Source organism: Amblyraja radiata, chromosome 2, assembly GCF_010909765.2.
Source record: "Amblyraja radiata isolate CabotCenter1 chromosome 2, sAmbRad1.1.pri, whole genome shotgun sequence".
Lineage (NCBI taxonomy): Eukaryota > Metazoa > Chordata > Chondrichthyes > Rajiformes > Rajidae > Amblyraja > Amblyraja radiata.
Genome location: NC_045957.1, coordinates 117,243,598 through 117,256,190, shown reverse-complemented (window position 1 = coordinate 117,256,190; position 12,593 = coordinate 117,243,598). Strand labels below are relative to the sequence as shown.

The window sequence follows — 12,593 nt, the reverse complement described above, 5'->3', positions numbered from 1 at the left end:
AGGGTAGCGTTAGTGTGCGAGAGTCACTGGTCGGCGTGGACTCGATGGGCCGAAGAGCCTGTTTCCGCGCTGTATCTCTGAACTAAACTTGGCGTCATGTTCTGCACCGACACTGTCGTCTGAAAGACCCTTTCGTGTGCTGTTCTGTTCTGTAATGATTGATTTTTTAATATTCAATTTTGGGGTCTGGCATCATCAGAAAGACTATTATTACCCATTCCGAATTAACCTGGAGAGGTGGTGATGAAGTACAACCTGACCGGATGAGTTGGCTGGGTCTCTATTCCCTGGAGCGCAGGAGGATGAGGGGTGATCTTACAGAGGTGTATAAAATCATGAGCAGAATAGATCGGGTCAACGCACAGAGTCTCTTGCCCAGAGAAGGGGAATTAAATGAGAACCAGAGGACTTACTGTAGATTTAAGGTGAATGGGGAAAGATTCTTGGTTAATACAGTGTCGGGTGTTATGGAGAGGAGGCAGTAGAATGGGGTTGAGAGGGATAGGTAGATCAGGCATGATTGAATGGTGGAGTAAACTTGATGGGCCGAATGGCCTTATTCTTCCCTTGGAACATGATTTTTATAGGAATCTGAAGGGTAACCTTTTCATACGGAGGGTAGATAAAAATGCTGTAGAAACTCAGCGGGTGAGGCAGCGTCTATGGAGCGAAGGAATAGGTGGCGTTTCGGGTCGAGACCCTTCTTCAGACTGATGTGGGGGTGGGGGCGGGAAGAAGAAAGGAAGAGGCGGAGAAACTGGACTGTGGGAGAGCTGGGATGTATGGAACAAGCTGCCGGAGGAGGTAGTTGAGGCAGGGACTATCACACAACGTTTAAGAAGCAATTAGACAGGTACCTGGATAGGACAGGATTGGAAGGATATGGGCCAAATGCAGGCAGGTGGGACTAGTTTAGAAGGTACATGTTGGTCAATGTGGGCAAGTTGGGCTGAAGGGCCCGTTTATGTGCTGTATGACTCTATGACTATGAGACTAGGCTTGTATACACTGGTGTTTAGAAGGATGAGAGGGGATCGTATTGAAACATATAAGATTATTAAGGGATTGTACACGCTAGAGGCAGGAAACATGTTCCCGGAGATTTTAAGCATGAATCTTCAGAAGCCTGCTGTGCTCTCGTGTGGACGATTTGGAAAGATCTGCAGTAGTGTTTTGTCGCAATTAATGTCACTGCCGGCTAAATCCTTGCAACTCCTGATATTGGTTTTAGTCCAATGATTTCAGAAAATAGACTTAATTTGTATCGATCATCATCATCATTAGCGGTCACTCGAAACGAGTATGACTGTCCTCTCATGGAGGACGCCTGTGCGTGACTTTGTATAACGTGGGGAGACTGGTGCACAGACAGCCACCCCACGGTCCTTGACAGATCTGGGTCAGGATCCAGTGGCATGAAGTCCAAGACGACTGGAGACCCTTTTCTGCTGCAGCCTTCATCCGCCTTCCCAGCCGTTGTGACGCTCCACTAAAGTCAGCCATCATCCTCCGCCTGGTCCACCATTGAGGTCTTGGTTGGATTGCTCTTTGTCCGAGACCTCCCCCTCGACCTTACCGCCATGGGTGGCCCTACCAGGAGCATAGCTCCAGACGGCATCGCTCTCAGGATCTCGGGACCACACAAGCTTCTCCACCACGACAAGGTGACAACCCACGGAGATATAAATGCTGCACTAACGTCCGGGAACGAACAGTAATCATTTGCTACATCCGTTCGCTAACTGCCTCGAAAGATGGCTTCAGCCACCTTCAGAATGAAGGCACGTTCTTTAAGGAAGGAGATGAGGAGAAATTTCTTCAGTCAGAGGGTAATGAATCTGTGGAATTCTTTGCCACAGAAGGCTGTGGTGGCCAAGTCAATGGATATTTTTAAGGCAGAGATACTGTAAATAGATTCTTGATTAATACAGGTGTCAGAGGATATGAGGAGAAGGCAGGGGAGGGGTCAGGGGAGAGAGAGATAGATCAGCCATGATTGAATGGCAGACTTGATGGGCCGAATGGCCTCAATTTAGCCCTATCCCTTATGAAGATAGACACAACATGCTGGAGCAACTCTGCGGGACAGGCAGCATCTCTGGATAAGTTCAGTTTAGTTTGTTGTTACGTGTACCGAGGTACAGTGAAAAGCTTTTGTTGCGTGCTAACTAGTCAGTGGAAAAACAATACATGATTACATTGGCTGATACTTTGGCTCAAAACCCATCTTAAGAACTTTCAAGTTCCGATTAAATTCCCCTACTCTGGGCATAGACTGTGCGTCTACCCGATCTATTCCTCTCATGATCTTGTTCCCCACAGCCGTCTATGGCCACAGATTCAACACCATCAGAAGAAATCCCTTTTCATCTCCTTCCTAAAGGTATGTCATTTCATTCTGAGGCTGTGGCCTCTGGTGCTAGACTCTCCCACTAGCGAGAAATAAACTCCCACTAATGATGGGATGTGTAGGAAGGAACTGCAGATGCTGGTTTATACCAAAGATAAGACACACAGGACTGGAGTAACTCTTAAGAAGGGTCTCGACCTGAAACGTCACCCATTCCTTCTCTACCGAGATGTATCCTGTCCCGCTGAGTTACTCCAGCTTTTTGAGTCTCTCTTCAGGAGAGGAATAGATGCTCAGAGTCTCTTGCCCAGAGTAGGGGAATCGAGAACGGTGGCGCAGCGGTAGAGTTGCTGCCTTACAGCGCTTGCAGTGCCGGAGATCCGGGTTCGATCCCGACCAAGGTTGCTGTCTGTACGGAGTCTGTACGTTCTTCCTGTGCCCGCGTGGGTTTTCTCCGAGATCTTCAGTTTCCTCCCACACTCTAAAGACATACAGGTTTGTAAGTTAATTGGCTTGGTGTCTGTGTAAATGATCTATAGTGTGTGTAGGATGGATCGCCGGTCGGTGCTTACTCCAGCATTTTGTGTCTATTTTTGGCGTAAACCAGCATCTGCAGTTCCTTCCTCACATTTCACCAGCCTTGATGGGGCCCTGCGAAATCTGTATGAAGAAGAAACCGTCAGATCTTGCCGTCAGCTATTTAGTTGGAAAATTGGTGTTTTAGTGTGAATGCTGTATTTTCGACCTCAGAGGTAAGGCGCGGAAACTGGATCTTTGGCCCACCGAGTCCGCGCTGACCAGCGATCACCCCGCATCCCAACACTATCCTCCACACTAGGGACAATTTACAATTTTACCAAAGCCAATTAACCTACAAACCTGCACGTCTTTGGCGTGTGGGAGGAAACCGGAGAAATTCCACGCAGGTCACGGGGAGAAACTCCGTACAGACAGCGCCTGTAGTCAGGATCGAATCCGGGTGTGAAGCAGCAACTCTACCGCTGTGCCACCGTGGCCGCACCTGTATTCTTTCCTTGTAAAAACTGTGATTAACATCCATTTTTTCTTGCTTTCTCTAAAACACAGTCTAATTCTGTTTAAATCGCCGTTAAGTGCACACTAGGGCCAGCATCCTATGGGGGTTGATTTAATGTAAATTGGAGCAAAATTATCAAATGAATAAGTATAACAGGTTTCCGCTCGAGTGTACTTTCCGTGTTAGATTAATATTGTCACGGACCTTTTTAGAAGATGCCGCCAAAACTGATTTGACGACGTCAAGTAACCCTGGCATCCCCTCTCTCCATCCCTCCCCACCCAAATCGTGGGGGGGGGGGGGGGGGGGGGACGGAGAGAGGAGACGCAACACCTGTCCCTATACCTCCCCCCTCGACTCCATCCAGGGACCCCGACAGTCTTTTCAGGTGAGGCAGAGGTTCACTTGCACCTCCTCCAACCTCATCTACTGCATCTGTTGTTCAAGGTGTGGGCTCTTACACATCGGCGAGACCAAACGTAGACTAGGCGATCGTTTCGCTGAACACCTTCGCTCAGTCCACCTGAACCTACTTGATCTGACCTCCCGGTTGCTGGACACTTTAAATCTCCTTCCCTTTCCCACACTGACCTTTCTGTCCTGGGCCTCCTCCGTTGTCAGAGTGAGGAACAGCACCTCATTTTTCACTTGGGCAGCTTACAACCCAGCGGTATGAATGTTGATTGCTCTAACTTCAAGTAGCCCTAGCATTCCTCCCCCCCTCCCCTCTCTCCACCCCCCGCCCCACACTAGTTATACCAGCTTCAAAGTTGTCTTGTTGAGTCTCCTTGTCTGTAACTCGTTTTCACCTCGTCCACAGCGAACAATGGTCTCTTTCCTTTATCCTCGTCACTTTTGTTGCATACCTTTCATTTGTTTGTTTGTTCTAAATCTCTCCACATCACCATCTATATCTCCCCTGACTCTCAGTCCAACATTGATCGCTAGGGGTGCTGCACTGGCAGCAGCCTCTACCTACAGCCTGTCTGTTATTTCTATCTTTTTTATTATTTTTAGTTAGTCTAAAGTCTTGTGTTGGGGGAAACTTTAACTTTTCTATGTGGGTGAGGGGGGCAGGGTAAGGGGGAAACCGTTTCCCAGTCTCTTCCTGGCGGGGACGCGACTATTTCTCCGAGTCGCGTCCTCGCCCCCCACCTCGCGGCCTACCAGCTGGATCGGAGCGGCCTTTCCTGCCGGGGACCGGGAACCGGACCAGGGCTGCTACAGCGGCGGCGCAGCGCTGGAGTCACCGCGGAGCGGGCGATGCCTACCTGGGTCGCCGTTTGGAGCTCCGAAGCGTTGGGCCGCTGCTCCAACATCGTGGAGCTCTGGTGCGGAGAGCTTCCAACGCGGGCGGCGCTGAACAACATCGTGGAGTCCTGGGGCGCCTTGCAGAGGGTCTACAGCAGCAGGTCTCCACCCGGCGCGGCCTGCGGACTTTGGAAGCCGCCGACTCCGGTAGGAGGGGGCCGACTCTGGTGTCCACGCCGCTGAGGATGTCCCGCAGCCCCGACGTCGGACTTACAACACCCCAGCGAGCGGTCCTGGACATCGGACCGCCCGTAGCGGCAACTGGGGAGGGCACGGGGAGGCCCTGACCACGGGGAACAATGGAGGAAGAGACTGACTTTGGTGCCTCCCCACACAGTGGGAAACTTTGATTCTGCTGTGTGGGGATGTTTTATGTCAAACCCTATAGTGTGTTGTGTCCCTTATTTTATTGTATGGCTGTATGGGAATTTCATTTCACTGTGCCATCTGGCACATGTGATGAATAAATCTATCTTGTATCTTGTATCTTGTATGAAGGGTCTCGACCCGAAACGCCACCCATTACTTTTCTCCAGAGATGCTGCCTGTCCAGCTGAGTTACTCCAGCTTTTTGTGCCTTATCTCCAGTACCTTATGGGAGTTGATTTAATGTAAATAGGAGCATCATTTATAAAGACAACAGTTTTTAGCATTTGTATTGCCGCATGCCTTTTTAGATGCTGTCGCCAAAACTGATTTCAATACAATACAATACAATACAATACTATTCATTCGTCATTTGAACCTCACATGAGGTTCAAACGAAATTTGGTTTCTGCAGCCATACAAGAAAAGAACCAAAACACACACCAACACAATTTACACAAACATCCATCGCAGTGAATCTCCTCCTCACTGTGATGGAAGGCAAAGTCTTGTCTCTCCCCTGCACTCCATTCTTCTCCCGATGTCAAAGTCAAAGCCCCCGGCGGGCGCTAGCAAATCCGCGGCCATTTAAAGCCGCGCCGGGCGATGTAAGGCCCCGCTCCAGGTCACTTTCAACCCCGCAATTTGGGCGGGAGAAGTCGCCGTTGCCGGTGCCCCGCAAAGCGGTCTCCCACCGGGGACCCGCGAGCTCCCGGTGTCACCATCCACCGGAGTCGGGTCGCAGCCGCGCGCCACCGCAGCTCTTCACGCTCCGAACTCTCCACGCTCTGAAGCCGGCCAGCTCCACGATGGTAGGTCCGCAGCTCCGCCGGCTCCGTGACTTGAGCCCCCAGGTCGTTCCGGTTGGAGGCCGCTCCACGGCGCTAGGCCCCAACGACAACGGAGACCCGACAAGGAAAAGGTCGGGTCCCCGTGCAGGGAAGAGATTTAAAATTTCCCCCACCCACTCCCCCCCCACACATACACATTTAAAAACCCACCACAAACTATACCCTCGACGGGACAAAATATATGAAACCGCTGGTGTTTTATAATGCAGGCCGGTTGCCATGGCTACTGCCATGGATGAACATAAAAGGACTGGGTATCCAGCTAGCCCTCATGGCTCCATTGTTCAGCATCGCAGGGTCCTGGATAAATTCTCCCGCAGTAAACTGATCTCAGGTGGAACAGATTGGGCACCATGTTATAGGCAAGACATTGTCACCCTTGAAAGGGTTCAGAGAAGATTTACGAGGTTGTTAGTGGGTGTGAGCTATAGGGAGAGGTTGAGTAGGCTGGGACGCTATACCACGGAGCGCAGGAGGATGAGGGTTGATCTTATAGAGATGTATAAAATCATGAGAGGAATAGATCGGGTAGACTCACAGAGTCTCTTGCCCAGAGTAGGGGAATCGAAGACCAGAGGACATAGGTTCAAGGTGAAGGGGAAAAGATTTAATAGGAATCTGAGGGGTGACTTTTTCACGCAAAGGGTGGTGGGTGTATGGAACAAGCTGCCAAAGGAGGTCGCTGAGGCTGGGACTATCCCAACATTTAAGAAACAGTTAGACAGGTACATGGATAGGACGGGTTTGGAGGGATATGGGCCAAACGCGGGCCGGCGGGACTAGTGTAGTTGGGGCATGTTGGCCGATGTGGGCATGTTGGGCCGAAGGGCCTGTTTCCACGCTGTATCACTCTATGACAGAACTAGTGTAGTACAAACTCCACACAGACAGCACCCAAGGTCGGGATCGAACCTGGGTCTCTGACGCCCGCTGTGAGGCAGCAACTCTACCAGTAGCTCCACCGTGAAGTCGGCTGCTGAAGTAGTTTGCATTTTAGATGTGGAGAAACATTTCTTTTTAAAGCAAATTAAAATGGCCCTGGCCGCTCCTCTGTTCTGCTGAAGCAATTGATTGTGTTTTATATCAGGCCGGAGGGATCATGCTTGTCGACTGTGGTTAACTCCTGACCAGCAGTGAAACAGACAGGTATAAAGTACTATTGATTTTCACCACAATTGATTCATTAAAATTAAGAGAGGGAGGTTAACGGTTTTCCAATGATCGCGTGCCGGGACTATCCCAGCGAGCCGGGACCAAGCCTTCCAGTAGGCCCGACCAGCCCGCTGTGGGCCGAGGCCTGGCTTACCAAGGACAGGGACCCGCCCAGTAGGCCCGGCCTGCCCACCGTGGGCTCCAAACTCGGCCCTGAGCCGCCGGCATCGACGGGACCCGCGAACAACTGTCAAGAGCGAGGGGGGCGTCAGTGAGAGAGGGGTCCCATCGGGGAGAGCGGGGGGGCCATCAGAGGGGGGGAGCCGTCAGGAGCGAGGGGGGCCATCAAAAAGCGAGGAGGGCCATTGTGAGCTTCCAGTGGGTATTCCCGAGAACGAAGGGGGGACCTGGGGAGAAGGGGCCTCCGAGAATGAAGGGGGACCCAACCAGGAGCCGATAGAAAAGAGGAATGGGTGACATTTTGGGTCGAGACCCTTCTTCAGACTCGACCCGAAACGTCACCCATTTCTTCTCTCCAGAGATGCTGCCTATGCCTCTGAGTTACTCCAGCATTATGTGTCTATCTTCGGTTTAAACCTGCATCTGCAGTTCCTTCCTACACATTGAATCATTAACCATGTGTTTTTTTGCTGAAATCAATATCAGCGCTCGTTTAGTGATGAAGGCCTTTCAGTCTATTTTAAGTCATTAGTGTAGCAATTCTGAATTTCCAATCCCCTCTCCACCCACCCCATTCCCTAGTTTATAACTGAACTATTATCTAAATTATTTTGGCCCTGCAAAGAGGCGGCACGGTGGCGCAGCGGTAGAGTTGCTGCCTCACAGCGCCAGAGACACGGGATCGATCCTGACCACGGGTGCTGTCTGTACGGAGTTTGTTCGTTCTCCCCCTTTACCTGCGTGTGTTTTCTCTGGGAGCTCCGGTTTCCTCGCACACTCTAAAGACGTGCAGGTTTGTAGGTTAATTGGCTCCTGTACATTATCCCTAGTGTGCAGGGATAGAAATGGTGAACGGGGTGATCGCTGGTCGGCAGGGACTCGGTGGGCCGAATAGCCTGTTTCCATGCTGTATCTCTAAACTAGGGTGGCACGGTGGCGCAGTGGTAGAGTTGCTGCTTTACAGCGCCAGAGACCCGGGTTCGATCCTGACTACAGGTCCTTGTCTGTACGGAGTTTGTGCGTTCTCCCCCTTGACCTGTGTGGGTTTTCTCTGGGAGCTCCGGTTTCCTCCCACACTCCAAAGAATGTCCAAGTTTGTAGGTTAATTGGCTCGGTATAAGTGTAAATTATCCCTTGTGTGTATAGGATAGTATAAGGGTGTGGGGATCGCATGGTGGGGGCGGACTCGGTGGGCCGAAGGGCCTGTTTCAGTGCTGTATCTCTAAACTAAACTAAGAAAGCCAGTATGGTGGCCAATACCAATGTGGTTTTTCAACAGGTGTGAACAGAGAGAGGGGCCAGTTGTACTCGTTACAGTCAGGAATGAGAACTAAATTTTAATCTTTAATAATTATTTTGGTTAAAGCTGCTTGTTGATTTGACTTCCTGTATTTTTTAGACCATGTTCATAAGTGATAGGCGCAGAATTAGGCCATTCGGCCCATCAATCTGGAGAGATGAAATGGGTGACGTTTCGGGTCGAGACCCTTCTTCAGAAGACATATTTTTAATTGTCTACTGTATTATTTTGAATTGTCCACTGCATATTGTGTTATCCTTGTGGGTAGAGGGCCAAGGCAAATTCCTTGTATGTTTAAGAAGGAACTGCAGATGCTGGAAAATCGAAGTTAGGCAAAAGTGCTGGAGAAACTCAGCTGGTGCAGCAGCATCTATGGAGCGAAGGAAATAGGCAACGTTTCGGGCTGAAACCCTTGGGTATCGACACAAAACTTTGCCTATTTCCTTCGCTCCATAGATGCTGCTGCACCCGCTGAGTTTCTCCTTGTATGTTTACATGCTTGGCTGATAAAATTTATTCAGTTCAATTCAACTCAATTCAAGTCTACTCCGCCATTCAATCATGGCTGATCTATCTTTCCCTCTCAACCCCATTCTCCTGCCTTCTCCCCATAACCTCTGACACCCGAACTAATCAGGAATCTATCTATCTCCACCTTTAAAAAAATATCCAGTGACTAGGCCTCCACGGACTTCTGTGGCAATGAATTCCACAGATTCACCACCCTCTGACTAAAGAAATTCTACCTCAACTCCTTTGTAAAGGTACATCCTTTTATTCTGAGGCTGTGGCCTCTGGTCCTAGACTCTCTGACTAGTGGAAACATCCTCTCCACATCCACTCTATCCAGGCCTCTGGTTTCTCTGGTAAAAATTCAACCCTTTGAAAAGACTTGAAAGTTCATGTGAGACTGGTTAATCCTTGAAGGTGCCATTTAAGGAACTCAATACATTGCAACATATCTTTTATACTGAGTAGGAGGGGGAGATAAAACAGTCGAGTGACAATTTTGATGGCAGCTTGGCCTCACCAATTATCTTCATCTATTTTTAAATAGATTGTAGAGAAGAATCATTGCAAGAAATTACATCTCCGTGCAGGATAGAACGCCATAGGAGTTCCTTCTTCCCTGTGGCTGTCAAACTGTACAAACTCCTCCCCCTTCTGTCGTGGGGTAGACTGAGACTGAGTCCTCTCCCCCCCCACCCCAGTCTTTGCACATCCCCCAATCCTTTCCACTCGTCACTTTAATTTCCCGTTTCGTGTATTTTGTGTTTTTATGACTGTTGCCAGATCAATAGACAATAGGTGCAGGAGTAGACCATTCGGCCCTTTGTGCCAGCACCGCCATTCAATGTGATCATGGCTGATCATCCCCAATCTGTACCCCGTTCCTGTCTTCTCCCCCTATCCCCTGACTCCGCTATCTTTAGGAGCCCTATCTAGCTCTCTCGTGAAAGTATCCAGGGAACCGGCCTCTGAGGCAGAGAATTCCACAGACTCACAACTCTCTGTGTGAAGAAGAGCGTTTGCCCCCTGGGGAGTAATCTATCGTATCGTATCTTCCACTGTCGAAATCTTGCCCGCTTCCTTCATGTCGAACAGAACGTAGACAAGAATGCAGTACAGGAACAGGCCCTTCGGCCCACAATGTCTGTGCTGAACATGGATTCCAGGGTAAATCGGTCTCCTCTGCCTGCACATGATCCATATCTCTCCATTGCTACCACCACCAGGTTCCTGGCACCCACCACTGTGCAAAACCTGCCACGCACATTTCCTTTAAACTTTGCCCCGCTCAGCTTAAAGCAGGGGTCGGCAACCTGCGGCCCCCGGGCCGAATGCGGCCCGTAACCCGAAATCATCTGCCCCGCAGGCGGATTTTTTCCCCCCGTAATCATCCGGCCCGCCGAGCGCCGAGCTCTGTCTGTACCGCATCCTGCGCAAAGCCGCCGTCACGGCCACTTTCTGTGAACACGTTTGAGAAAGAACCTCAGATGCTGGAAAAATCGACGGTAGACAAAAAATGCTGGAGAAACTCAGCGGGTGGAGACATGCAAGGATTCCATGAGGCTGCATCGCCCACTGAGTTTCTCCAGCATTTTTGTCGACCTTGTGTGAACATGTGATTTAATGCCTGCCATCCGGGGCGGAATGGGGGCGGGATCCATGTGTACACGTGATAGATGTGGCCCGCCATCCGGCCCCTATGCAGAACAAGGTTGCCCACCCCTGGCTTAAAGCTAAGTTCTCTAGTCTTTGGTATCTCCACCATGAGAAAAAGGTTTCTGAATGCTTGCCCTACATTTTTTATTTAATTTAGAGATCCAGCGTGACAAAAGGCCCTTCGGCCCACTGAGACCACGCTGACCATGGATTACTAGTTCTATGTTACCCCACGTTTGTATAGTACACACTAGGGGCAATTTACAGAGGGTATCTTACAAACCGGCACGTTTCTTTGGAGAGTAGGAGAAAACCGAAGCACCCGGAGAAAACCCATGCGGTCACAGGGAGCACGTACAAACTCTGCACAGACAGCAACCGTAGTCAGGATGGAATTCAGGTCTCTGGTACTGTGAGGCAGCAGCTCTACCCGCTGCGCCACCGTGCCACCCAGTGCCCCGCCTAAACTACAAGGTGAATGATGTTTCAGTTTCGGTTAGTTTTTAGTTTTGTTTAACGGAAGCAGGCCCTTCGGCCCACCGAGTCCGCGTGCGTCGACCAGCGATCCCCGCACACTTACACTTATCCCAAACACACTCGGGACAATTTACCATTTTACCAAAGCCAATTAACCTCCAAACCTGCCCGTCTTTGGAGTGTGGGAGGGAACCGGAGAACTCGGGGGAAACCCACGCAGGCCACGGGGCGAACGTACAAACTCCGTACAGACAGCGCCCGTAGTCAGGATTGAACCAGGGTCACTTGCGCTGTGAGGCAGCAACTCAACCCGCTGTGCCACCATGCTGCCTTGTTGCAGCCCTTGCACCTTTTTTTTAACCTGTACTTTCCCTGTAGCTGCAAGAAGAGTCTCAACGCAAAACATCACCTATCCATGTTCTCCAGAGATGCTGCCTGACCCGCTGAGATACTCCGGCACTCTGTGTCCTATTGTGTACCTACCAGCACCTGCAGTTCTTTGTTTCTACTATAGACAATAGACAATAGGTGCAGGAGTAGGCCATTCGGCCCTTTGAGTCAGCACCGCCATGCAATGTGATCATGGCTGATCATCCACAATCAGTACCCCGTTCCTGCCTTCTCCCCATTTCCCCTGACTCCGCTATCTTGAAGAGCTCTATCAAACTCTCTCTTGAACACATCCAGAGAATCGGCCTCCACTGCCTTCAGAGGCAGAGAATTCCACACATTCACAACTCTCTGTGTGAAAACGTTTTTCCTCATCTCCGTTCTAAATGGCCTACCCCTTATTCTTAAACTGTGGCCCCTGGTTCTGGACTCTCAGAACATCGGGAACATGTTTCCTGCCCCTAGCGTGTCCAAACCTTTAATAATCTTATATGTTTCAATAGATCACCTCTCATCCTTTTAAATTCCAGAGTGTACTAGCCCAGCCGCTCCATTCTCTCAGCATATGACAGTCATATGTTTATTTTCCCTTTTGCACTATTTGATGTGCTTGTGCATATGATTTGATTTACTGGGTTCGTAAGCTGAACACAGGCTGAGTGCATGGTGTTATGTGAAACGGTTTACCATCTGAAAAAGGATCCTGCTTAAGTAGCCACATTTGCTCGTAATTCAACAATGCCCGAGAGCACTAAATAATGAAGAAAATTTACCAGGGACCCAGGGGAATACAGAAAGGTCAAAGGAATGGGTAATGTAATTGCAATTTCAAACTTTTCCAATGTCCAACTCCACGTTGCCATTACTACTCAGGCAGGTCGGAGTGAACTTACGCAGATTACGAAAGAACGACTCTTCCAGTCGTTATTTCCAGTTTAATGGATTCTTTATAGAAGTAGTTGTACAAACAAAGCGATGATTCATACCAGGTATTCCTTATTCTCGTACAAGCTG

General features: G+C 49.9%; 1 protein-coding gene and 1 long non-coding RNA gene across 5 annotated transcripts in view; one reads left to right on the top strand and one right to left on the bottom strand.

Moving 5' to 3' along the window:
• The window catches only part of carmil1 (capping protein regulator and myosin 1 linker 1), a 320,941-nt gene that overhangs the window by 49,550 nt on the left and 258,798 nt on the right, over nucleotides 1-12,593 (top strand). The gene's annotated exons all lie outside the window — the stretch shown is intronic.
• The window catches only part of LOC116967554, a 16,998-nt gene continuing 9,936 nt past the window's right edge, over nucleotides 5,532-12,593 (bottom strand). Inside the window, exons 2-3 of the long non-coding RNA XR_004410264.1 lie at nucleotides 9,235-9,237; nucleotides 5,532-5,542 (exon numbers count right to left, since the gene is read on the bottom strand). This is a non-coding gene — a long non-coding RNA (uncharacterized LOC116967554). The remainder of the gene's footprint in view (nucleotides 5,543-9,234; nucleotides 9,238-12,593) is intronic.